Source organism: Thunnus thynnus, chromosome 2 (assembly GCF_963924715.1).
Source record: "Thunnus thynnus chromosome 2, fThuThy2.1, whole genome shotgun sequence".
In the NCBI taxonomy this organism is placed as follows: Eukaryota; Metazoa; Chordata; class Actinopteri; order Scombriformes; family Scombridae; genus Thunnus; species Thunnus thynnus.
In genome coordinates this window covers 11,778,661-11,803,879 of record NC_089518.1, presented here as the reverse complement: position 1 = coordinate 11,803,879, position 25,219 = coordinate 11,778,661, and the positions used below count along the sequence as shown (strand labels likewise).

Genomic DNA, 25,219 nt, shown 5'->3' with positions numbered 1-25,219 from the left:
GATTTATTTGCAACTTTTGTCATTTGTTATCAATTTTTCAACTTTATTAAAACCTTTGTCCTTGGGCCATTTCTGCTTGGTTCATGACACAGTGGTTGCCTTGTACTTGTAGGTTGTTGGAAGTCACATTAATTTCTCAATGCACATGGTGAAATGGAGGCCCACAGGGATTTTAGACTACATGGCAAATGGCAGAAATGTAAACTTTAAATCAGATTTTGCTTCAGTTATACCACCTTTACAAGACAAGTCCATTGCATTATCATGACAAGGTACATTAATAAAGCTTGTATCTTCCTCAGTGTAAATGTTGTATTTACTCCTAGAAGGCTTACACATCTTTCTCTGTTTTTCAGGTGGAGCAGCTCAAGTATTGTGGCTCTGGTCTGATAAATGTCAACCTGCCCTGATATTTGTATGGGTCTTTCTCCTCAACCAAAGGTGAGTTCATCCTCTTTTCAAACAGGTTTGTTGGAGTATACTGTTTCCAGTAAATTTACATTACAGTAAGTCCAACAGTGGGGTTCATTCATAGGTGAATTTCAAAACATTTGAGATGTAGTTGACTATCTGAATAGCTGACATCTCTTTTGGAACAATGGAGCTCAGTTTGTCATTGAGAATAAAGTGAATAAGTTAGTTATTTGTGCTGCTATGTCCCCATTTACAGCCATAAAACAGTGCGTTTTTAAAGCAGACATAATCTTTGCTGTTATATCATATTTTGTTTTTTTTTACAAAGATCTAAGTAACTGCTGTATTTGCCCAAGATTTTGTCAGCTACTTTCTTTGGTTTACTGCTACTTTCTTTCTTTACTTTGGTTCTTAAAAATATTCTCCGAAAAAGTACAAAAGTACTGATGTACTGATGCCACCTGACAAACAATTCAGGCCTTGATGTTGGTTGCCCAGGAGCCTTAAACTGAAGTTGAACCTATTTGTGGAAGCTTGGTTTCCAAAAAAAAGAACAAAAAAACGGCCAGCCTTCTCTTTGGTGACTAGACAAGAGGACTCTCTTTAGCCCTTGATTTACTAGAGCGCAGAGTTGTTCCTTTTTGCTGCTGAGCTTAATCTTGTTTCTGGCAACTAAAACCGGTCATTTGCGTAGTTTGGCTGACAAAAAAGTAGATCCCAACTCCAGGTCATGTTTTGTTTCTGTCGCGGTCTTGTACTTTTTTGTTTAATGGGACTGAGCTACTGCGCTGGCTGTTCTTGTGGGAGCAGTACATCACCAGAGCTGAGTTACAACCTGGCCTCGGATGAGATATCAGCTTTAAGTCTTGACATGAGGGGAAGATTTAAAGACTTGCAAAAAAATTTTGCACAAAATGTGAAGGCAGCCAGGCTCTGACATGTGGTTACTGAAAGCACAGGGATGGGAGATTAACCCACCTCCACCACCTCCCTTGGGCTGTGACTCTCCCTCGGTCAGTTCCAACTCTACTATCCCCTGAGAGGCACGGCTGCTGGGACAAAACCACACTGTGATTCCTCACTATCATCTGCTGCTTCACTGCCTGTTAACATTTTATTGTATGAAGCTAAAAGCACAAATGTTGTTAGTTTGTTTTTTATGAATTCATATTTCATTTTCTACCTCTCTGAAGACCTAAAAATTCTTCCTTTATGATTCATCAAGGTGGGAATAAGTGGCCATCTGTGGACTGATTGTTTACAGCAGATTGGCTTAAATTGGCTTTTGATTCAATTATTTATCAAAGCAATTTTTTTATTCCTAGCAGGAGACCTGTTAAGAATTTTCATTATAACACATTAGCAATAAATGTACTGTAAAGCATAAGCAAAATAAGGCCGTCATTGCAGAGCATATTTATAAGAATATGACCATATGAGTTATTATCAGTAGTCTGGTTGTGGTTGGCATGCATCAAACTTTGTGTGTGTGTGTTTGTGTTTCAGCCTTGACAATTGTAGCTATTGCATTGAAGAGTTAGTGTTACAGTAACAGTCCATCAGCTGTGTGACTTTATATCTGTGCCTTGATGTCTTTCAGAGCACACACAGAGTAAACACACCTGTCACCTGCCCAGCATGGTGCTGTTAAGCCGTAAACACAGCGGCTACACCTTATTTTTATACAGTCTATGGGCTACAGTATGGCAATGCTAGCCATGCTAACAAGCTGCTAGCCGTGACGTCGAAGATGACACACTAGGAAAAAAAACCAGAAAGGCAAACTCGTCTACTGGCAATTTTACCCACATTAAAAAAACCTGCAAATACACATTAATTTTGGTATGAAAAGTGTATTACAGTTGCATTGCAACAGAACGACCTTTAACCTCTTGCTCTCTGTGTCACTAGCAGCCAACACACAGCTGTTCTTTGCATTTGAGCGTTGTATGTGTGATCATAGCTGAAAGGAATCTTACCCAGGGAGATTTTTCTCTTTAAATACCATGTTCAGGGTGAGCTTTCTCAATAAAACTTCAGCAGCTGCCCTTCAGTTAAATATAATGTGCACATCAGCCTTCACTATACCTGCAGAAAATTTCATGGTGCAACAAGTTCAGCTTGTAACCCTCACTGAGTAAATGCTAGTCAGAGAAGGTTAAGTGTACTGACATAAGGACAGTGTAGTCATCCATCCAGGAGCCCCTCCTCTCAAATCAAGGTCATTTTATTCTTAAATCCTTAGCCTTCCAAAATGGCATCAGTTTAATTAACTCTCTGGAGCTTCACTAAGAAAGGCCATTTCAATAGTGCAGGAATGCATATTAATCTTCTGACAAGGGACCAATTATAGTTGACTGTCACTGTGTGTGCAAGCATTGTGTGGACTACTATGACTTCTCCAAGTGCAAGCTCAGTCATTTAAACTCTCATGTTCTCAGGTTTTATGTAATTGAACTTCAGAATAGGGCTGGGCGATATGGACACAATCAAACATCACAATATTTTTGACCAAATACCTAGATATCAATATTGCAGCAACATTGTAGGAATGACTATTGGTGCTTTCACAAAATATTTAGACAATGAGATTTTTGATAAATAATCATCAGTAATGTGGATATAATGACTAAGTGGGTAAAGGTAAATAATAGAACAGCTAGAACAGTCTGGTAAGTTCAGAAAATTACATCACTTTACTGTAATGCAGATCATAATATTTAAGATATGATGAAATCCATGACATGACTCTCTAAAGTGGCTTAAGCTAGGAGATCCTCATCGCACCACTACCACATGCTAAGTGAGGGTCACACGACAGATGGAGACAGCCAAACATGTCAGTAACTACTCGCTAGTTTTTGTATTTATCCTGCAGTACAAGGTAATTAGTGAAGAAGTGTACAACACAACTGCCCCTGAAAAATAAGTAAAACTTTTTACAGCAAAGGAAAAATGCAGTATAAAGCTTCCTTCTCTTGCATTTCTCTACCTTGAACCTTTATTTAGTTTTGACAAACTGTGGTTTTAAGAATGCAAAAATATTCAAATGTTAAAAACAAGAAATATGAGAAAAACAAACTAAAGAACTGTAGCAAACCAACCTCCCTCCAAAATTAGTGTTATATACATTTATTTACAGTACATACCACATTTAAGGATCCCTTCCAAATAACAAATTTTTTTGTCTAAATATTACAGCTTTAGAATCACATTCATTCCTTTAATGTGTGGGTCTGTCACCCAGTAAAAGACTTCCATCGGCTCTGTTCAAAATGTCTGTCTTAACAAATATCAGATAATAAAAAGGGCACAGCACACTATTGTGATAGACAGCAAACAACATTTTCTTTCATTTTCTCTATTCCTGCTGAAATGTGTCCATTGTAACATTTTTAATAAAGCATACAACAAGGCAGCAGCGGTCAGCCAGCAGAAAACATGATAGCAGATTAGCTCACTAATGATAATGCTGTCTCGGTCTCCCCCAACGTTCCTGTAACCCTCTCTTTCCAGGTCATAATGGTCTGTTAAGAGCTATTATTAGTCAAGGAAAGCAAATGTAAAGGGGTTTGCACTCTTGAATCCAGGCTTTTCAAGATGTAGCACTAGGTAAAGTACATATAGGCAAGATAAATAGTGCCAGGAAAAAATGCCCACAGACTGATGCAGAAATTAACCAATTTATTACATGTTCAAAAGTGACAGCACAACTAACAGACCATGTAATTATAGAGACTTAAATATGTTACAGAATCTCTTCTTTGGTGTAAAATTAGGACGGTAGACATGACAATTTGAAATGGTAGAATTTACTTCATGTGAATTCTTGTTCTGATGTTCAGACCACATTTGATATATGTAAAAGTTGTATATATGCAGACATTTTCAGCAGAAAATGGTGACACTAGGCTGGGGTGTCCCATGCTTATACTACTTTGGAGAAAAGTGATAACTAAATGGCATATATTATAGCAAAATAACTTGGCCCAGCTCTGTCCTGCTCTTCAGCTGCATGGAAATGAAAATTGTTCCAAAAACTTTTGAAGTTACTTTTCCTGACAGTGGTGTTGAATGTGTAGAGGAGGACTTTTAATAAGGCACACTCAGCCAGGAGACACACAGAGTGTCTCTAAGGGCCAACGGGCCTATAGCCATGGACTTACCAGCTCTCTCACTAATGCACTACTTTATTTTCTCTCTCTCTCTCTGTTTCTCTCTCTCCCTCACACCTTTGAAAAGCTGGCGTTTTGTTTTCATTTGAAGGAAGAGGACACTGGCCCACAGCCAAGTGATCTGCAGTGGCCCAAATAATTAAGATAGAAGAGACTTATTAAAGTTATACTTTTCTAAAGTGCAGTTACACTGTCATTGAATTTTATTTTAGTACCCTCCCTGCCTATTTCACACGATTAATGAGAACAATTCCGGGGTCTACTGGTGGTGTAGAATCGTTGATGGCTATACTGGTTAGCTAAGCCCCCTAAATTCAACAAGTAATAAAAACTAAAATTGACCTAAATAAGTTGGAAGATGGAAGGGGGAAAAGATAAGTTCTAGTTCTAGGTCACAAAGAAGAGGTAAAAAAGGGAGATTTAGCTAGAGAAGATGACTGTACGGGAAAACACCAACACAGACGAAGATGGCGGCGAGGAGGCACTGGCTACTAAGCTAGGAGGAGAGACTGCAATACTGACTACCATCCTAGTGAGCAGTTTCCCATTGAAAAGGCGTTAAAACTGGTGAAGACATTCAAAACTGGTTCAAAAGTGAATGTTTTTTCATTGACTATTTAAAGACGATTTTTCACATTTAGACCATATTTCAGTGGGATTTGCAACACTGGCTTTCAAATGAGAAATTGGATGTGGTTTCTCAGTTAAGCTCCAAAATGATGATAGGCTAGTGAAATTTTTCATCCTCTCCAATGTGCAAGTGGTTCCCTCCTGGGAGCAATAAGGCATTTTTCAAAAAAAATATTCAACCTAATTACCTGCAAAACCTTTAGTGTTCTCATTTGTGCAGGGGATTTAAATATGATCCTTAACCCCAAAATTAGATACAATTAGCCAAAAGAGGAAAGAACTCACTTATAAATCTGGATAAAGAAAAGATTACAGGACTTAGGGTTGATAGATATATGGCGAGATTTCCATACACAAGATAGAGAGTACACTTTTTATTCTGCCTGCCATAATGTACATTGAAGAATTGATTTTTTTATTTATTTTATTTTTTTACATATAACTCTGAAAAACATAGACTTAAAGAATGTAAGATTGGTACAAAGGACCTTTCAGACCATAAAAGCCCAAAGACTGATAGACTTACAAAATAAACTCTTAGAATTAGAGCAGTTACAAAGTAAGGTGAAAATCCCCCTTCTACTGCAACAGATGAGACCAATCAAACAGGAAATAGATAAAATTCATAGTGAAGAGTTGGAGAAAAAGCTCAGGTTCATGAGGCAAAAATATTATGAGACAGGTTCAAAAGCAACAAAGCTGTTAGCTTGGAGATTACACAAATAACAAGCTGAAAATACTATTCATGAGATAAGAGACCCCCGAATCTAACAAAATAACATGTAAACTGGACGGCATTCAAAAAGCATTTGAAACATATTACAAGTCCTTGTACATTCAGCTGGATAAAGCAGAGGCACATACAATAGAACAATTTTCTAAACCAGTTAGAGCTACCCTGTATTGGAAAATTATATAACAATGAACTCACAATAGAAATATCTATTGAGGAAATTAATGAAGCAATTTCATCGCTGGGTGCCGATGGGTTCCCAGCTGAGTGGTACAAGTCAGTGAGAGAGCAAGCAACACCCTTACTTTACTCCATGAGTGTTTCAACCACATTCTAAAAGAGGGAGTTCTGCCTCCATCTTGGAGGGAAGCCATTTTATCTATTATCCTTAAAGAAGGCAACGATAGAAAGAAATGCAATTGATTCAGGCCAATCAATGTTTTGAATCAAGATTTCAAACTTTATACATCCATATTGGCTAAAAGAATGGAGGAGGTGATACCAGTATTAATAGATGGCGACCAAAACAGTTTTATATGAAATAGACAGACTCAGGATAACATAAGGAGTTGTCTCCATATAATAGAACAAATAAACCATGAAAAAATCAGCGCAATCCTGTTGAGTCTAGACGCTGAAAATACATTTGACTCGGTGGGCTGGGAGTATCTTTATCAAGTCATGGAGAAATTTGGTTTCTGCAAGAAATTCATACAGTGTATTAAAACTCTATACAAATAGCCAACTGCTAGAATAACAATTAATGGCCATCAATCCAAGACTATACATGCACAACCAGGATGCTGCAAGGGGTGCTCAGCTAGTGCACGAATCTTCAGCTTATTCAATGAACCATTAGCTCAATTTATAAGACAGGAGACAGTCCTTGAAGGCATTACAATAAGAGGTACAGAACACAAGATATGTCTGTACACAGACGATGTTCTTGTCGCTTTGAAAAAAACAGCATCAAGTATACCACTACTCCTAACAATGTATGGTAGATTATTAAGTAATGTCCTTCATATAGAGAAAACTCAAGCCTTGGTCTTTAATTTTAATCCCTCACAGAAACTTGAAAACATAAACATAAAACATTTGGGAATAAAACTGACTAAGGACACATCTCACCTCTATAATGATAACTATACAGACACTAATCATAAGAGAGGTGACAACCTTAACAGATCACTGACTTTGGCAACTGAATAACAACCATCAAAATGAACATCCTGCCCAGGTTGTTATATCTATTTCAATCATTACCAGATCACATTCCTGACACACAATTTAGAGCTTGGGACAAGTAAATATCAAGGTTTATATGGTATATATATATATATGATTAATATGTAGCAGCACAATGAAGACCACTGATTATTGCTGTGACCCTGAATATGATGCCAATTGGAAAAACATTGAATTTTTAATATCAGGTAGACCTGTACAATCTTTGCCTGGCTGTCCATATATTATCAAAGACTTATGTGATACTTAGAATGGTCAGGATGGTTTTGTTTTTCTTTAGGTATATGATCAGACTTTGTGAAGAAGTTTCAGATCCAGAAAGGGATAAAATTACTTAGGTGGCCGGCATATGACCCAAACTTTAAACCAGCATCCCAAGATTTAAGATATAGACAATGGATAAGGCATGGTATCACATCATATTCTTCTTCAGTAAAGGATTGGGAATTAGTAGACTTCCAGTCTATGTCCGAAAAATATGGTTTATAGATACTTGAAAATGCAGATTATGTAAAAGAGGTGATGGGATCGAGCAATGAAGAACCTTCTGATGTTACACAGATGGTTTATTAAAGCACACAACTCCGGACCCACCAGATGGATTATTTGGGACCTGTATTTAAGTATTGATGAAGAGCAATTCAACAGACTACATAAAGCAAAAGTGGGAAAGAGAACTGGGCATTAAAATCTATCCAAAGGAATGGACTCTCATAATCCAAACACAGATGATTACTACAAACTCACAAAGTTGGATAGAGTTTTGCTGGAAGAACAGAGTGAGGTTTTTCATAACCCCCGAATTAAATCAAAACAAACTGGACTTCAGAACCAATGCTGGAGACAATGTGGGCACTTAATGGCAAATCACACTCACATCTTTTGGCCTTACCCCATCTTACAGCCTCTCTGGGCTGATGTTCAAGCCGCCACTAAGACTATATTAGGATTTGATATTGAGTTCACTTGTCTCACTTTCTACTTAGGAAACATACCTAAGGAACTGGATATCAGAAACAAATATTTACTAAAAATTCTCATGGTAGCACGCAAGAAGGCAATTACAAGATGTTGGCGTCTTAAAGAGCCTCCCACCCTGAACCAATGGATGTATATTGTAAACAGCATATACAGCCTGGAAGTTATGACACTCAATTTAAGATTACAGAAAGAAAAGGGAGAAGAGTGTCGGACTAAGTGGGATACATACCTGACCTGAAGAATCTGACAACTGAAATTATAGTAAATGCAGTTGTGAAACATTAAAGTGAAGGTGAATGAAACAACTCCTATGTAATGTATATCATCTAATGTAACTGAGTGACCTTGTGTTTATTGTGCTATAAAACAGATTTCTTTTTTTTTTAATGTATAAAAAAAAAGAACAATTCCACAAGAGCATTGTTACCTCAAGTGACATTAAGGCCATGTTACCTCTGAAATGCTTCAGGAAGTGTTCAAATATTGTTTATTACTCATTTTGATTCATTCAATGTCAGACTGAGCCTGAGGCGGCTGTTCATTATTTTATGCACTGAGGGCATATTAATGGCCATGGGAATATGACTTAAATAAGTTAATGTACACCAAATAGGAGCTTTGTTTTATGACGTAGCACCATGAATTGGTTGAGACAGAGGGTGAAATGGGTTTGTTGCCGTGCCGTCAATTCCAGTCTATGGTTGAATTTGCAATCTTTTTAGGAAATTACAGGTTGTAATGATAAAGCCTCCAAGTTCTTCGTGTCTGCATTCACCACAGTAATGAGTCTAACCATACTCGTAACATGACATTTCTAAAATTTCATCTGCGGCAAAGCACTTACAATGAAAAAAAGAGCCTCCTTAGAAGATTACATGTTTGACTTAAGGAAAAATGAGTGTTGGAAGTGTAGCAGTGTAAAGCTGATATTTGCAGAGACTCCAGACATGAATGTGGTCAGGTTAAGTTGTTACTCTGAACCGAGGTTCCTGTGTATTTGCCTCACAGTCAACCTGTCTCTATAAATATATTTGCATTCTGTCACTTGTGCCACATTACTAAAACTATAGAAAGGCTTTGGGACCAACTGCCCCACTGCTGTGGAATTATTTGTATAGCATTCAGGCATATGTTTACCGCTGCTCTCTAATAATTACATCCTCCAGAGAATGTGTAGGTTGCTCCAATGGGGCTTGCTTTGCAGGGGACTGTTGTGGGTGTTTTATTAAATGGTCGCAAATGATGATGCTGGCCCAGGAGGATGGCTGTCTTCAGTTTGTGACATTGCCACACATTCTGTTACTGTTGTGTAGCAGTGGAGAGTGGTAGGGTCAATTCTTCCCCTGGGCTTTTCCGCTGTAGTATTGGTATGGAGAGTTTGGATTCTTGGTCTGGTGGCAGGAAAGGTCACTGTCCACCCTGACTGTGTTTCTAATTTCTTTCTTCTTCAGGGCTTGTTGCAGTTTCCCAATCAATCCCGGCAATGTAAGGTGAAATGGAACTTGCTGGTTCTTAGTGAAAATGTGTTATTATAGCATGGTAATAATAGCAAAACACAAACACACAAAGACAATAAGTCCTGGATTTTAATAAGATGACAGATAGTTATGACTCGGTGAAAGCCAGTTTAAGGTAAGACAGTCTCGGTTTTACTGCGTGTTTCTGGCTTAAAGACTGAATTGCTACATTTCTGAATGCTTAAAATGTCCATAATACGCTATTATGACATTATGTCAGTGTGTTTTCTTCCGCTCTGCTGTGAGTAACAGGAAATCTATCTATGCAGTACAGTAGAGTGTTAATACAGTAATGTATGTTATACAAGGATTTCTAAACTCACCTGGTATTTTTCTAATTTTGCTGTGCAGCTCCACAGAAAGCTGTTGATCAAAAAACCTTTCAGGATAGGAATTGGTAAGAATAAAAAGGTTCCTCTATAGCAAAGCCCATTAACAGAAAAATACATTTGTATGCCCCACCCACGGCATTCTCCACACACTGCCAAGTAGTTCTTATAACAATAATCAGCTACTACCACACTCTGTGGCTGAGCTTGCTGTTTATTTCCAGTGTATAATGGCGGGCAGTGCAGTGCTGCCCTTGCTGTGGTGTTTTGAGACTGCATTTGGATGCGTGGTGGCGATGCAGCAGAGGGTGGCAGCGGCGGAGAACCGGCAAGTGTGACTAATCCGGGGATCTCCTGTGTGGTGTGTGCGGCTGGCTGTCCTTCATGCCTCACGCCTCACTGATGGGGACCGCACACCCGTGGCCTCACACACTGATGGGGTGGGGGATACAATTTGAAAGTAGTGTTGCATATAGGTCTCAGTGCATTATCACCATGTATTGTGTAGTTTACAATCTCATGAAGGTGCCCAGCAGGTAGCCTACAAAGTTTAAGGTTCTCTTGGTGACTTGTCACTCAACTTTTTAATGTTGTTTCTTCCTATAGACAGTAGAAAGAGACACAAAGTAATGACAATGAACCACAGAGTTTGTTCTAATGGCCATCATAGTAGCATCTATTGGCACATGATTAGTTTCTCTGTTTTGCATCTTCAGGTTAGGCTAACCTATTGTTTCTAACTTTGGAGCTAACCCCCTTCACTTTTCCAGCTCTTGGGGAAACAGCATACGTGACTTTTTAGCAGTTATTAACTGACACACTGTAGTCTGTACTGTACATTTACTGCCAGACCGACAACTTACTTTTCCTCTGCTCCGCTAGCATCCACCGTCACTTTCCTGTTGCTCGCTCTTTCCCACTCGCTACACAAACATACTACGCAATGCCCTATTCCTAAACGGAGTTACGCTACCAATAGTTTCTGAGGCAATGACATAGAGGTTGACTCACGTACCAGAACAGCGCTGCACAGAGACTCTCAAATGCTATTGATTTCCGAATGACTGGATATTTGGCGTTATTTTTAGCTCTAAAAATATATTTTTGGCCTGGTGGGGGTTCTCGTTGTTATCATTATAGAAGATACACTGATTCAGTAAATGTTGAATACAAATAGACCTAGCAGTCTCCATTAGGTTAGGTTAGGTAAGTTGTGAAAACAACAGGGGTGTTTTGAATACACCCTCCATAATTTGTTAGTCTGTCCCTCCCGCTACAGGAAATAATGGATTAATCCTGGAAAGCTACTGATGTAGCACTTTTCTCCTTATGAAAATAACATTGAGATTATTCGACCAATGAGAATTTGGTCGAACAAGAGCATATTGACCAACTAATCGACCAGTCAACCATGAGACTACAGCCCTAATAAACACAAATATATACACATTTTTGGAAGAATATTAGTGGTAACCCCAGATTATTTAATTTTGAAACTGATGTTTGAATATGTCATCCTTTAGATTCATAAAGTACGTGCCCTCTTTTTACTGCTGACTGTCTTCACTTTTTGAATTCACTCTTATAGCTGCAGTCCTTCAGAGACCTGCTTATTCTGTTTTAATACCGTAGTTTTCATTTTGCCCGTCATTACAAAAATGACACTGAACAAAGAATTGCCTTTTTATGTGCCACAAAGGAATGAAATTGGGGATGTACAGTGCCACTGTATTAATGGGATTACTTTGTTCACATTCAGTTACAATGAGGGAAACTCAAGTTGCCTTCTTCTCTGATTGCCTCCTTACTTGCTTGAGCTCCTCAATATTTTACACCAGTGTGGGACTACTAATATATTCATGGATTGTGTGTGAAAAGGAAAAATATTGCAATGCACAGAATAGCATCTTTTCACACAAGCTCTAATTGTTGCCAGAGAAACATAATGCAGAGAGATAACAGACATGTGACAAAAGTCAGAGGCCCAATTCAAATTTAGGATATCTTTTACTATACAACTGTTGGTACTGAAACTGTTTTTTCTAAAAACACTTTTTAGCATATATTGTTTCTAAACATATAAATGATAATACAATATATATAATTTACCATATAATAACCCACCATTAAAAAGCACAAACTGGAAAATACATGGAAAACCATGCACATAAATCCACTAAACTCTAAGAAATCTGAAAAAAGTGTATAAATAATAATAATAAATAAAATAATAGTGTGTAAAACAGTTATAATCAGTATGTTTATGTTAACAATGTATCATGTGGTTACTTGTATTTGTAAGGGTTTGCTTAGGGTGATGAACATTCAGAGTATCATCCCCAGACTCTGCAGTTCCCTTTAGAGCTTTGCAGCGTCTTTCAGCTCATTGTTTTGGTTTTATGGCCAGCGACTTTGGTTCACTGTCACTGTTCTCATACAATTTTTGGCTGCAGCAGGCAGCTTTTTTTCAGCAAAAAAGCTCTAAAAACCCACTCTAGCACTCCTCACTCCTAGCACCAAAATGAAGACAAACCTATAGCCAATGAACATAGTGGAGCATTAAGCCACTAAAGAACCAGTTATTTGCCTCAGGAGTTGGTAGAGACTAAAACAGAGCTAGAAGAAGAATGAATATCAGACCTACATTCATCAGGTGGCCAGAAGCACAACTCTAAATGAATGTTAATGTTGCTCCATGGCTACGGGATGTGTAAAAAGGCAACTGTTTGCTAGCATGCTTGCCATATCAATTGAAAAGGTGGTAACAATTCAATGATGTGTTTATAGTTTGTTCCTGCTGTCTCCAAGTGGCCAAAAAGTTCAGTCATCAGTTATTGCAGGTTTAAGGCCAATACTGACAAATATGTCATAGATACTGTATGTAGAGTACCAATGATAAGTTACACATTAACTGTGTAAGAATGCAAACAGTATTTTATCATATTAGAGGTGGATCAAGCTGACTCACTGAAATATTTTCTGAATTATTTAAAGAGCCCCTCCAGACTTAAAAATATGTAAAATACTCTGCTTTATATAATTTGTGTCTGACATGTTTTTTCTGTAAAAAAATTCCAAATACCCTTAAAATACTTAAAATGACATCTATTCATTCACTCTCAGTGAAAAATATTATTGTTCATTTTAAAACTTTAACTGCTGGACACAAGACACAAGAAAAGTCCATTCTCACCGTATGCACACTGGAGGCACCACAACACTCTTCTGTAAGTTATATACTGGACCACGATTGGATCCAAACTAGTTGTGATGTCACACATTATAATCGTATAATAGGTACACGCCTTAAACTCAGAGTTAAAGTGAGCACAGAGAAACTTTCCCCCTTCTGCAGATAAATACTAAAACAGCCTTCTAGTGTCAAACTCTGCACAGTGAAGCTCAAACATCCAACTGAAGGAACAAGAAGAAAAACACATATTTGACAGGAGGAGGGCTTTAATGAAATTCCAATATTGTTCTATAATGATATCAGTCATGTGTGGCTACCACCAGTTTAATTGGGTGATTGTGGAATGTGGAGACAAACATTAAATACTTTACAAATACTGAAGTTGCTTTATTTTGGGGCTGCAAGCCTCTTTTCAAACTTGTTCCAGTAACTAAGACTAAGACTCAGCTCCATCTCTTTTTCACTGTCACTTCGTAGACGGAGCGACTCAGTGAAGCCAGGCCAGAATAAATCTCTCACTGCTGACTCTGCTCATGCCAGCTGCAGATACAGCCTGCTACCTTCATGCTCCTATTTATTGTATATTTGAAACCCAAGTATCACTTTCTTCCACCAGCTGAACACTGTGTGCTTTCATCTCTCACAACTGCCACACTATAGAATATATGTGTGTGCTCAAGCATATATACCGAATATGAGCTTTGTGTGTGTTTGTGTTTGTGTTTGTGTTTGTGAGAGAGAAAGAGAGAGGAAAGAATGTAGTTTAGCCTCTTGTTCTCAGCTGCAGAAACACTGTACTGGAATGTTAATTGGTATGACTGGTCTGTCTCATAGATAAGACACGAGGCGGCTTTTAATAAAGCAGAGATCAGGATGTCCCACTGTCTCGCCCTACTGAGACAAGAGAGAGGAAGAATCCCTCCTTTTTCTTTCTTGCCTGTCTCCCACACAACTCCACGTCTCATTGCCTCATAACAAATAGAAAAACAGAAATATTACAGAGCGTGAGGTGATTCACTGGGAGACTCAAAGCGCATGTATTATTAAGACTGGAACGTTAAGGTTTTGAAGTTATGGTAATGAGGAGCCTTTTGGTGCTACAAATCTAACCGTCATTTGAATAATTTCTCTGCTCGTCCCTCCTCTTCTCCCCCTCCTCACCCATTCAGTCTCTTTTCCATCTTCTTTCCATTCTGCACGAGTCACACATTCAAGGACGCAGCATTGGCATAAAGCTATGCACATGCTGTTTAAGGGAGGTGATGGTAGATTAGACAGCAGCTACAGAAAGCTCAACACAGACCTTTGACTGGAGGCTTCTCCTCCCACATGCAACCTATAATAAAGAGCTCATTTTATATTTATCTCCTCCTCCATCACATACATACGTGTCTGTATAGAACTCATAGAAAATATAAAGATCTGCATGGATGTGCTGTTTGTATGGATGTATGCATAGATACTGTAAGTGCGCATAAAACCCAATGCAATCATCTCGCTGCACTCAAATCAAACAGAATCACAGTATCTAAACACAGATGATGAATATCACAGAATCATGAGGTTAGCGTGAAAGTTGTTGAGAAAGTAGTAGGACATCTTCATAATTTTGAGTGGTATCTATCATGAAACAAACACATTTAACTATGGCAACATGAAGCAGGAGCAATTCTGCATCTGCATGATGTTGCACGTGAGAGCACGTGTATTAATGTTTAACTGGTAACCCAGTAGATACCCACATATTGTGAATTCAAGTGATGTGAGCAATAGGGCAATTTCACACTGAGGATTGCAAATCATTACAATATTCAATGTATATTCCCCAGATTGTTATTTTTGACAGTGTAGGAAAGCCTCTGAAACAGCATGGGGCATTAAAACACTCCAGGATAATACTACAACCACCACTTCTGAATTATTCATGCTTACTCCTGTGAAGTCTGATCAAAACGTTTTATTAAAATCTATTCAAGCTAAGAGCAGCTTCCTCACAGACAAACATACAGTATTGTTCCATTATGCAATAAATATGTAATCAAACAAATCGCATCATACCCATCATATCAGAAATGGACAATATTGACTTGCCAATTCCTAATTATTAGCCTAATATATCTGACAGCCAGTACAGTAGTGCTGCTTATTACATTGCAGCACTCTGTATACAGTATATCAGAGAAACCAACTGCTTTTAACTTACCTGCTTCTGCAACTTCTGATGAATGTCATACGGATGTTTCAAGGAAGATTAGAGGAATTAGTAGCTAGTTCAACATGACTTTTCATGTGTTCAAGATGTTAACAAATACAGGCTTTAAAGAAAACAGCGTGCAAGGTGTAGCCCAAAGCTAACTCACTGACTCCATTGAAATATTATATTTCCTGTTTGAATCTCCCAAATCATTATGGGAACTTTATTTCCAAAACTAGAACATGAGTATCCCCCAAATAGAAGCAAGAAACAGAATAACATTAAGATGGACGAAATCCATTAATATGATTTATATAATGTCATTAATTTGGCATAGAAATATTTAAGAAATGGAGCAGATTTTGGGTTAAGAAGCTAGATTTCATAGATTCCTACTTAATGTGTTGTGTGCACAACCACAAACATACCAGTCAACACACACACACAAACACACAGCCAGCGTTCTGGGTTTTAAATAACAGGACTGTAGTATAGTCAAGGCATTTCCTATGTCATTACACTCCAGATAGTGTAACTCTCTCTACACCCAGAGGCAGAATGCAATGAGTTGAAATAACAACAAAAGCAACCGTGTTTGGACTCTCTAACCTTGCGGTGCTTCCAGTGTCAATAAGCTCTCTCACATTAGATTTGGCTAGCTCCACAAGTCATTTTGGAGCACTGGCACTCTGACTGCTGTTATTGATTTATGTGAAAGAGGGCCAGGGATTATACTGTTGTAGAAGCAGTGTAAACTCGTGGCGGGTGGATGAGGCGTGCCTCGATTGTAAGTAATAACCAAAAATGACAAGAGCTTGTTTACAGACACCGGGGTGAATCCTGTGCGTTTGTGTGTGTATTTATTTGTCCTTTCAGAGTCTATTTATGTGTTAATTTGTTCATTCCGAGCCACTGCACTTGTGGATGTCTTTGAGAATGGAATTGGAGATATGCAATTTTAAAACTTCAAAATACCTCAACCATCTTAAGTTGCTGCTCATATAAATTTCAGCAGGTGGAGATTGTTACTGTCCCATGATGTGCAAACTCAAAGCATTTTCAGATGCTTTCCCACAGAGCAGATCATAAAATTCTTGGGAAAGCTATTTTGAATATGGAGACAATATAACACTTTTGGCAATTCCAGTCTGTAAGTATCAACTTTTAAAAACCTCTCTAAAATCATATTGCCTTTAACCCATTCCACGTGCCAACCTTTTCAGGTTAACTGACTTTGTTATAATGGCATTAATGAAGGCTGCAAGAAAATGAAAGCACGGCAACAAAAATCTGCATGTGCATAAACACGTGTGTGTGTGTGTGTGTGTGTGTGTGTTCATTGGTATGATGTCAAATTGGCAGTTCTTTGCCACCCTCTCATAGCTGTAATTGTAGAGAACATGGAGGGAGCCGCCACTCAAGCGTATGAGCTCTAATTTCAACAAGCTCAACACTGAAGTGACCTACAGAAATAAATTCTATTATCTCTAGTGGAAACAAGAGAACAATGCAACTAAAGAGCACTTTGTGTATGAAGGACATACATATGGGTCAAGACGGACTCTCACACTATCATGTTAATGTATCATGTGACTGACTGCAATTTGGCTACACACATGAAAATGTTAGGTGTGGGTGTTTTTTTTTGTATTAATGTATTCACAGTCATACATTTATGCTTATTTTACACTTCCATCAAGCAGCTCCAGTGTTGCAGTCAGTAGATAAAGTGCCTAAATGAATATATAGAGATAGGTGGAACAGATAGAGGGGAGTGATAGTATTACCAGTTTATTCCCTCCCAGTGATAAATTCTCCACTGATTATCTACTGTCTGATTCATGGCTTGATGATACTTTGTTAACAGACAAGAGAGGATCAAAACGTGATGTTTTCCAGGCAGGAGCTGATTTGGCTTGATTGCTGACGGGTGACGATTTCTCCCCTCACTGACTCCTAGCTTGGGCCCTCAGCAAGACCTCCTGGATCCAGAGGGACCACACATGGAGGAAGTAGGGGGAGGCTGAGGTGGAGGGAGTGTCTGTCTCACAGTCATTGCACAGCCACAGCAATTTTGCAACAAAACCAGTTTATTTCAGGTGAAGATTTGCACATGGGGGAGAGGTAAATCCCTGCAAATCTTTTGCATCAAGCTCAGCTTTGGTGATCTCTGACATGCAAATTTGCCTTTGTGTATTGACCAATAGAAAACCATCTTGACAGCAGCTGACGTTTGAGGGAAAGGCTAACCAAAACCAACAAAAACACAGATGCTATACTTCCCATAATGCAACTTGATAGCCTTTCTGAAGACACATCAGCGTCTATCAAGCTCAATATCCTAGTTTGTAACACAGGCTTTTCATAAAGAGTCTCTGAACTGAGATGACCTCAGTGACAACATCAGCGTTATTTTCTGAGAAAATATTATTTTATCCTCGAGCCACAAAGGACATCTTACAACTGTATTACTGCCCATTCCTATTAAACTGACCTTTTATGTGTAAAATCAGTGGAATGCCCCTTTAGAAACAATTCAGATAAGGTTTTTTCATAGAGAACCAGTGTAGTAATGTATCACATAAGAGGTGTGGACATTTTTGGCTGATATTCAGTATATATAGAAGGACTAGATGATATATATAAGTCAAATTTACACTTCCAGAGCCAGATGATATAGAACAGTGAGGGAGCAGGAATGGTTGCTCTTAGTAAAACAAGACTCTGAGGTTCTCTGACTAGGAGACCGCTTTCTCATTCTCTCTTTCTCTGAATGAGACAAGCGGAGTTCGACCAGGGATGACCGCTTCCTCTGTTCCCCCTCACCTTCATTGTCCTGCCTTTATTCTCTTGCTAAACGCTGCTGACGGCATCACTGCTCACATAGATCCTCCCTCTGTTCTCTCTGTCTCCAAAGACCCAGAGTGGCCACTGAATCGTCAGGGGTGTCAAAAGAAGAGGAAAACAAAGTTCGGAAGTATTAGTGTTACTTCCCCTCATCTCCTGGGATACAGTGGGAGAATCAATAGTTTTCCATTAACCTGTCTTCCTCCCTGTAAAGGAGTAGGTACAGCCTCGGGGGCCAGTAAATGCTCCAGCATTGATAGTGTTGGGGGATGATATCTCTCTCTTTCTCTTACACACATTTACAATTTATGTCACTTTTATTGGCATCAGTGTTGTTTGGACAAAATAGCAACAAACCAAATCTGTGCAGAAAATGCAAAATTGCAACATTTGCAACCACATTTAATTTAAACCATGAGGAAATATGGATGATAAGCATTGAATGACGAGGTAGATGGGAGATGGTAGGTTCCAGTTAGGTGATGGCACAATCAGACACCACAGTCGGATTTCCAATCATTTCTATCTGATTGAACTTTGACATATGAGTTTGGAAGGTTCTCCACTCAGCTCCTCTCAACTTCCTGGGATGAGAGATGTGCTCCTTCAACATCCTGTTTAAAGTTTTACAGTGCCACCTAACATCTGCTGCCCTCTACACACTCAAAATCACTGGGCCAAAATTGACCCAGTTTAGGTCAGTATAGCACAGACATAATACTGTGTTTTTTCCCCAGTACCAATGGGTTGGTACTGCTACTGGGTGTTGGTGTTATTTTTTTTACTGTTGGGTTGTTTACCCAAACTAAATTATGGTTATTTTGACCCAGTGTTAGACACAACGAGTTCAAGTTTTACCTTAAAACATGTTAAAAATATATTGTTACTACAAAACAATGTGTATATGACATTCAAAACTGCAAAGGCTACACTATTGTTAACAATCAGTAACGAATAGTGACATATAAGTTTAAAAAGAGCCCTAGTAGATTACAACAGTTTGCAGCCATACTACATTTCATTTTAGGTAAAGTACCCAACAGTAATATAACATGATAACTAACTTGGGTGGTTTTCTATCCATGGCTCCTGGGTAAAGTTAACAGTATTTCTTTAGTGCTATAAGCTCTAAATTTGTTCTCTTTACTCAACTTTATAATTTTTGTCTGCCACACAAATGCGTGAAATAATGCTGGTAGAATCAAGTCTTATCATTTATTCAAAAGACCCAGACACTTTCCTCTTATCATTTCTCATAACACGCAATCAAGAGATTCCTCTCAATAAGTAATTTTTCTCCATCATTTGCTCGGTAGATAGGAACAGTACATAGGTGATGTTGAGTGACGTTGAGTGTTGAGTTCATTGTGAGCCAACCCCTCTGAGTGTTCTTACTCTGTGCTTCTGTAGCACTTCATGTAGATTCACACCTATAGGATCTATAGTAATGGAAAAACATAACATTTAAACCTAGATTGGACTTTGTAGCGTCTATATGGAGCTCTCTGTGTTGCTCTCTCATTGAGTACATTTCTCTCTCTCTTTTTCAGATCAACATCTCATATCTCTCTTTTAAATACAATGTAGCCAGTCTTTGGGAATGACCTTGCTCCTTGTATAGTGCCAACGTCCCCTCTGTAATAGATTAATCTCTATTTTCCCATGTGGGCTCGCACACTGTGTCCCATGTGTTGCAAAGACAAGGTGATAGTTTGCTTACCGAGAGCATGTTCTGTGTTTGTGCTGGTTTATTTATTTATTTTTTTTTCTGACACATTTGCTCAAAGTGCCGTAAATTGGAATGAGCGAAAACCATGAACCTTGGTATAATAACTGGAAATGATATGCATGTGCTTCCCAAGAAATGAGCCCAATCGGCCAGATGATGGTGCTGTAATTAAGGCCTAAAAATTCCATTTTGGAAAGGCCACGCCCCACACAGCGTAAGCAGACCTGGCGGGAGAAACAAATTCGTGGACAGACATTATATTTTCTCAGAGGGGCACAAATGATTTTTCAATGCAACATAAGAAAAATAATAATAGAAAGCTGTTAGTTTTCACTTTTTGAAGGATATTTAACTAACAAAGCTTATTAATTTAATTCCTTGTCAGTTCACAGAATTGTTTTGTGGAAAGCAAAAATCTTGTTCAAATAGATTTACTTCTTTGCATAAGCAAAATGCCTTTTGTTATTGAGGGTTTCTCTGCAACAGGTTCCCTTTCATCTCTGTTTCAGTACGGCACTGGGGCAATGACATAGTGCGTTGTGGCTTGGCGCTGTCCACGGTGCTGAGACGACAGCCGATACCAAAAGCGGAGAGGCAACTGAAAAGTCTCATTTCTCTCTCTTAAGAACATTCACTTATACAAAAACAATGGAAACGGATATATATCTTTGGAGGGTCTCTCCATTTATTTAACTCAACTCAACAAGATAGGAAACAGTCTTCTGTCAACAACATTATGGCCTACCTGTACTGCAGAGTAACCACATTGTCAGTGATTAATCATTTAAAACATTAAATTGGAACTGTGCCTCCGGCACACGGTGAGTTACCACTATCTGATTCAATGACATCACATATGCAAGAGAACAGACGTATGAAACCAAGCTACTATGCCATAGACCTAGGCTATAGGCAAACACAAAAAATAAAGACTTTGTCTACTCACTGTTAAAATAATTAGGCCACAGAGACCATGCTTTGATATTTGTAGAGCAACATTGCAGTTATACAATACATTAGCTAATATACATTTGAACCATGTTTTGCATCCACTGACAAAGCAACATTGTAATAAAGGCAGCCTAGAAGGCTATGTTAAGAAATACTTATACACAGTTATATACAGAGCAGTAAGGCTATTGAGCTTGTTTTCTCAACGGGGATGGGGGCATGTCCAGGGCGGGCACAGGTGACTCAGTAGGTGGGCCCGGACCCACGATGCCTGTCCATGCCGCCAGGTGTCACTATAAGTCTGATTGACTTGAAATTTCACAAACAAGTCCAGCTCAATGTGCTCTACAAAAAAGCCTCTTGGACCATAAATGGTTGTTTATTTGCTTAAACAGAAAAACAGTAATATGAATAGAACTTTTTAGATTTTGACTTTATCAACACCAAATTAGGTATACAGCATTGTGGGACTGAGACACACATTTCTATTCTAAATGAGCAAGATGACTCATCTTGCTTACCCACAGGGGGTGCAACAAATGCCACAAACGTGTATCTGAAAACCTAGTGGACAGAATTTCACCAAAATAGGTGTGCATGCTCTGGGGACAAGTATAAAGCAAAATCTGAAGTGCCATATTGATTGGTGCAAGTGGGAATGACCTATCACATATTTGCTCATAACTCAAGATGCCTTTGAACAATCCTGATTAAACTCACAGGAGACATCCTGCGCTATCTCCTGAACATACACACCAAGTTTTGTTCAAATCCAATGAAGGGGGGACAAATTGCTGAACTTTGAGTGTGCAATTATTGAAATGCTGCAGACTTTCTGATGATGAAACAAGTGTGTGAATGGTCTCACTCCTTCAGAACAGAATTAAACTAGCTGAAGTGACTTTGCTCATCCATGTGCAGCCTGAAACCAAGTGGTTTTTGATCGCGGCTTTAATTTTCAACGATTGAGCTGCTTTCATTGAGCGCAAAGAGGTTTGAACCCGCGAATTGCCGCTTGCAGCTATATTCTGTGTTAATGCTGTTTGTCTCGCACAAGACTCTCAAAGGATTGGAGCTAGCAGCACGTGTTAGAGAACGGCATTCCTGACAGTGAGGAAGCTGTGTGTTTTATTCACACGCACCTGGCGCAGGTGTTGCAGCTGGCATCTTCAACAAGTGCTGTGGCGGTTATGGTGCAGCAGAACAGGTTTTATCTGGGAATGCATAACCACTGCTTTCCTGTCATTTGCTTTGTAAGCAGGCCTCTACTGACTCCTTACACACTGAGAGTGTTGAACAGGAAGGCTGGCCAGATTCCCTCGTCTGTTCCTCAAAACCGAGGGAAATAAAAAATGTTGAAGCTGTGATGAGAAGCCAAACATGGAAGTGATGCAGAGGCTGAATCATTTCTCACAGAGAACTGGTGAAATAATGAGTTCAAATTATCCAAGATGGAGAACTGATTCAGAGGAGGTGATTATCACACCCAATGAAGGCTGAAATTGAGCAAACGATTAGGAATGAATGCATTATTAATGCTCATACAAGTGTGTGCAATACACAGAGTTGTGCTCGCTGTACAAAACATTAGTCTCAAACCACAATGGCTCCCACAAGAAGAGATCAGGAAACCTTTGACATAAATCCCATAAGTCAATCAAGCAAAGAAGCTACACTGACTTGTCCAGCCATTAAAATCTACCCAAAACTTTGAATATTCTGCCAACTGACTATATTTTAGAATAGAAAAGAACCTCCAAATGAGGTTGGTGACCTGCCAAAGTGGCTGGTAGCGCAAACAGATTTACTGGCTGCATCCAAAATTTATCTGCATTTGGCTGGTGGTAATTTGCTGCCCTGAAGGGAAGATGAAGGCGGGATGATTGCCATGGCATTGCCTGCATCCAGATGGCCCAAGACAGAAGGGGATGGATACAAGCACTTTATCAGCAGCCTATGCTCCATAAGGCACTCAAAGGCTCAAATACAAACAAAAGAAACTATATGTTGGTTTGCCAAAGTTTCCCCATTCATTTTGCTGCTTGCTCTGATGCCCATATAGCAACAGAATACTGACTGTTGAATGGTGGTAAGAAATTTAATTTCTTAGTTTTTAGGGGCATTTTGGGGGAGACTTAAAATTGCAAATGGACAGATAAACTAATTTGTACCACTGATATGTGCCACTTGTTTAATTCCAGTTTAATATGCTTCACTTACAGCTGGAAATTGGGACAACTGGGAGTACAGATGAGATTTGGACTGGTTTCCCTCCACATTTACTGTTAGGTGGTCCATCATTTTATGTCATGTCATATGCAGACACAGTGGTTTGTGTTTGGCATTTTCTCACTCTGTTAGATACATGGTGCCAAGACTTCCTCCTGCCTCAGGCTGTGATTTCTGATCAAAAACTGCTTAATTTGCTCACCAAAAACCATGGAAAGAATTTCACAATCATAAGCTTCAATGAGTAACCTGCTGTGACCCATCTGGGTCACTAGTCAAATTTCTGCATGCATATTTGAAATCTCGAGAAGTAAATAGTAAATAGAGTGAAATGAAAAATAGGGACCTCCTAATTGTCTCTGTGTTGTTTTTTAACTTTACAAGCTTTTAATGAACAGTAAGGCAAGGCAAATTTATTTATATATCACATTTCATACAAATGGCAATTCAAAGTGCTTTCAATAAGGCATAAAAGGGCATTTCAGATCAAATAAAGCCTGAAGCAGAGAAAATAAAAAGCATAGAAGAAATGTAGGTCAAAGTGCAATTTAAAGTTGGCTGAAATTTCAATGAATTACGGCGGAGAACAGAAAAGTTTTTAACATGCATTTAAAGGTAATCAGATTTGGGGCAAGTGTCAGATCTTTTGAAAATCACAGATCTTTTGTTCCAATTATAGGAAGCACAGAGGAGCTACGCAGAAGAAAATAAGCTGTTCAGTGCAAAAATAGAACATTTTTATTCACTACAGTGTTTCTCAAAAGAGAAGTGGGAGGAAAGAGAACAAAAAACGTTTGATTTTTGATGATTATCAAATTTCTGTTGTATGAATGCTCACAGCCTTTTTGATGACTCAAATCTTGAGAGTCTGTTCAGTAAGTATTGCATTTCAAATGTATACATAAGAGAGTACAATGTACATAAAGAGTACAGAGGTATTATCAGCTAAGTAACAAAAGTGAAAGTGTTATGCAGCTGAACTAATGTCACTGTCACATTATTATACATTACATTATTATACTACTGAGGCATAAACGTGTGAAGCATTAAAATTTTGCAGCAATTCAGGTTGAGCTCATTTTAACTACATGATACTTTTTGTCAAACGTATTTTATAAACTGATCATACTTTTTTGTAAAATGTTAATCTGCAAAGCAAGTCATAGCTATAGTTGATAGAGAAATAGTTTGACATTTAGGGAAATATTTGCTTTCTTGTGGCAAATTAAATGAGAAGATTGATGAGTGATATTAATCTTTTCATCTAAAGTTTAGGAAGAAAGCAATGATGCATATTTCCCAAAATGTGGTACAATATTCCCCAATATTATTTGCAGTAGAAGTATAAAGCAGTAACAGAAAAAGTAGAAAACCGGAATACTCAACAAGTACAAGTACCTCAAAATTGTCCTTAAATACAGTACTTCAGCAAATGTACTTAGAGACTTTTATATGTCAATATCAGCTCTAGTGTCACAGAGACTAATTTGTTTGTTTATGGTGCTTGGTGGTTGAAGTGATTCTTGTTTCTATTGTGGATTGTGACTGAATGCATCATGGATAAATGAGGAGTCCCCTTTTTTTACGATCTTTTACCAGTGAGTAGTGCATCCTGGGGGGAGGGCGCGGGTTCACATGCTCACCTCACAGCTCCCAGAGAGATGAAGTCTGCGTGAACCAGACTGCGCATCAGTATGGGTAATCTGACTAGCTCGAGTCATGCACCACACTGAGCTGAGTGCGCTGTGCCCTCGAGGTCGCCCCAAAATAAGACGGCTGAGTGTGGAAAACAAGCGAGGGCGTCTGCATAACTGCGACCTATGAATGCCAGATTCAACCTTGCATGATTGATGCGAAGAAGCTGAAGGAGAACTGCAACCTCTGTCACTTCACATACCCTCTGTGATCTTAACGCTAATTAGGAGTTCTTTGTTTGTATCAACTTACATTTGGGATTTACACAGTCTGAGAAGTCTGTTGCAGATTTAACTGTCAGCATGTTGATCAAAGTGATTAGAATGAGGCCTCCTGTCTAAGCAAACACACTTG

At 38.7% G+C, this 25,219-nt stretch overlaps 1 protein-coding gene across 1 annotated transcript in view; it reads left to right on the top strand.

Moving 5' to 3' along the window:
* arvcfb (ARVCF delta catenin family member b) overlaps positions 1-25,219 on the top strand; it is a 239,117-nt gene that overhangs the window by 49,632 nt on the left and 164,266 nt on the right. Inside the window, exon 2 of the mRNA XM_067603116.1 lies at positions 357-441. The gene's annotated coding sequence lies outside the window, so the exon portion shown is untranslated. The remainder of the gene's footprint in view (positions 1-356; positions 442-25,219) is intronic.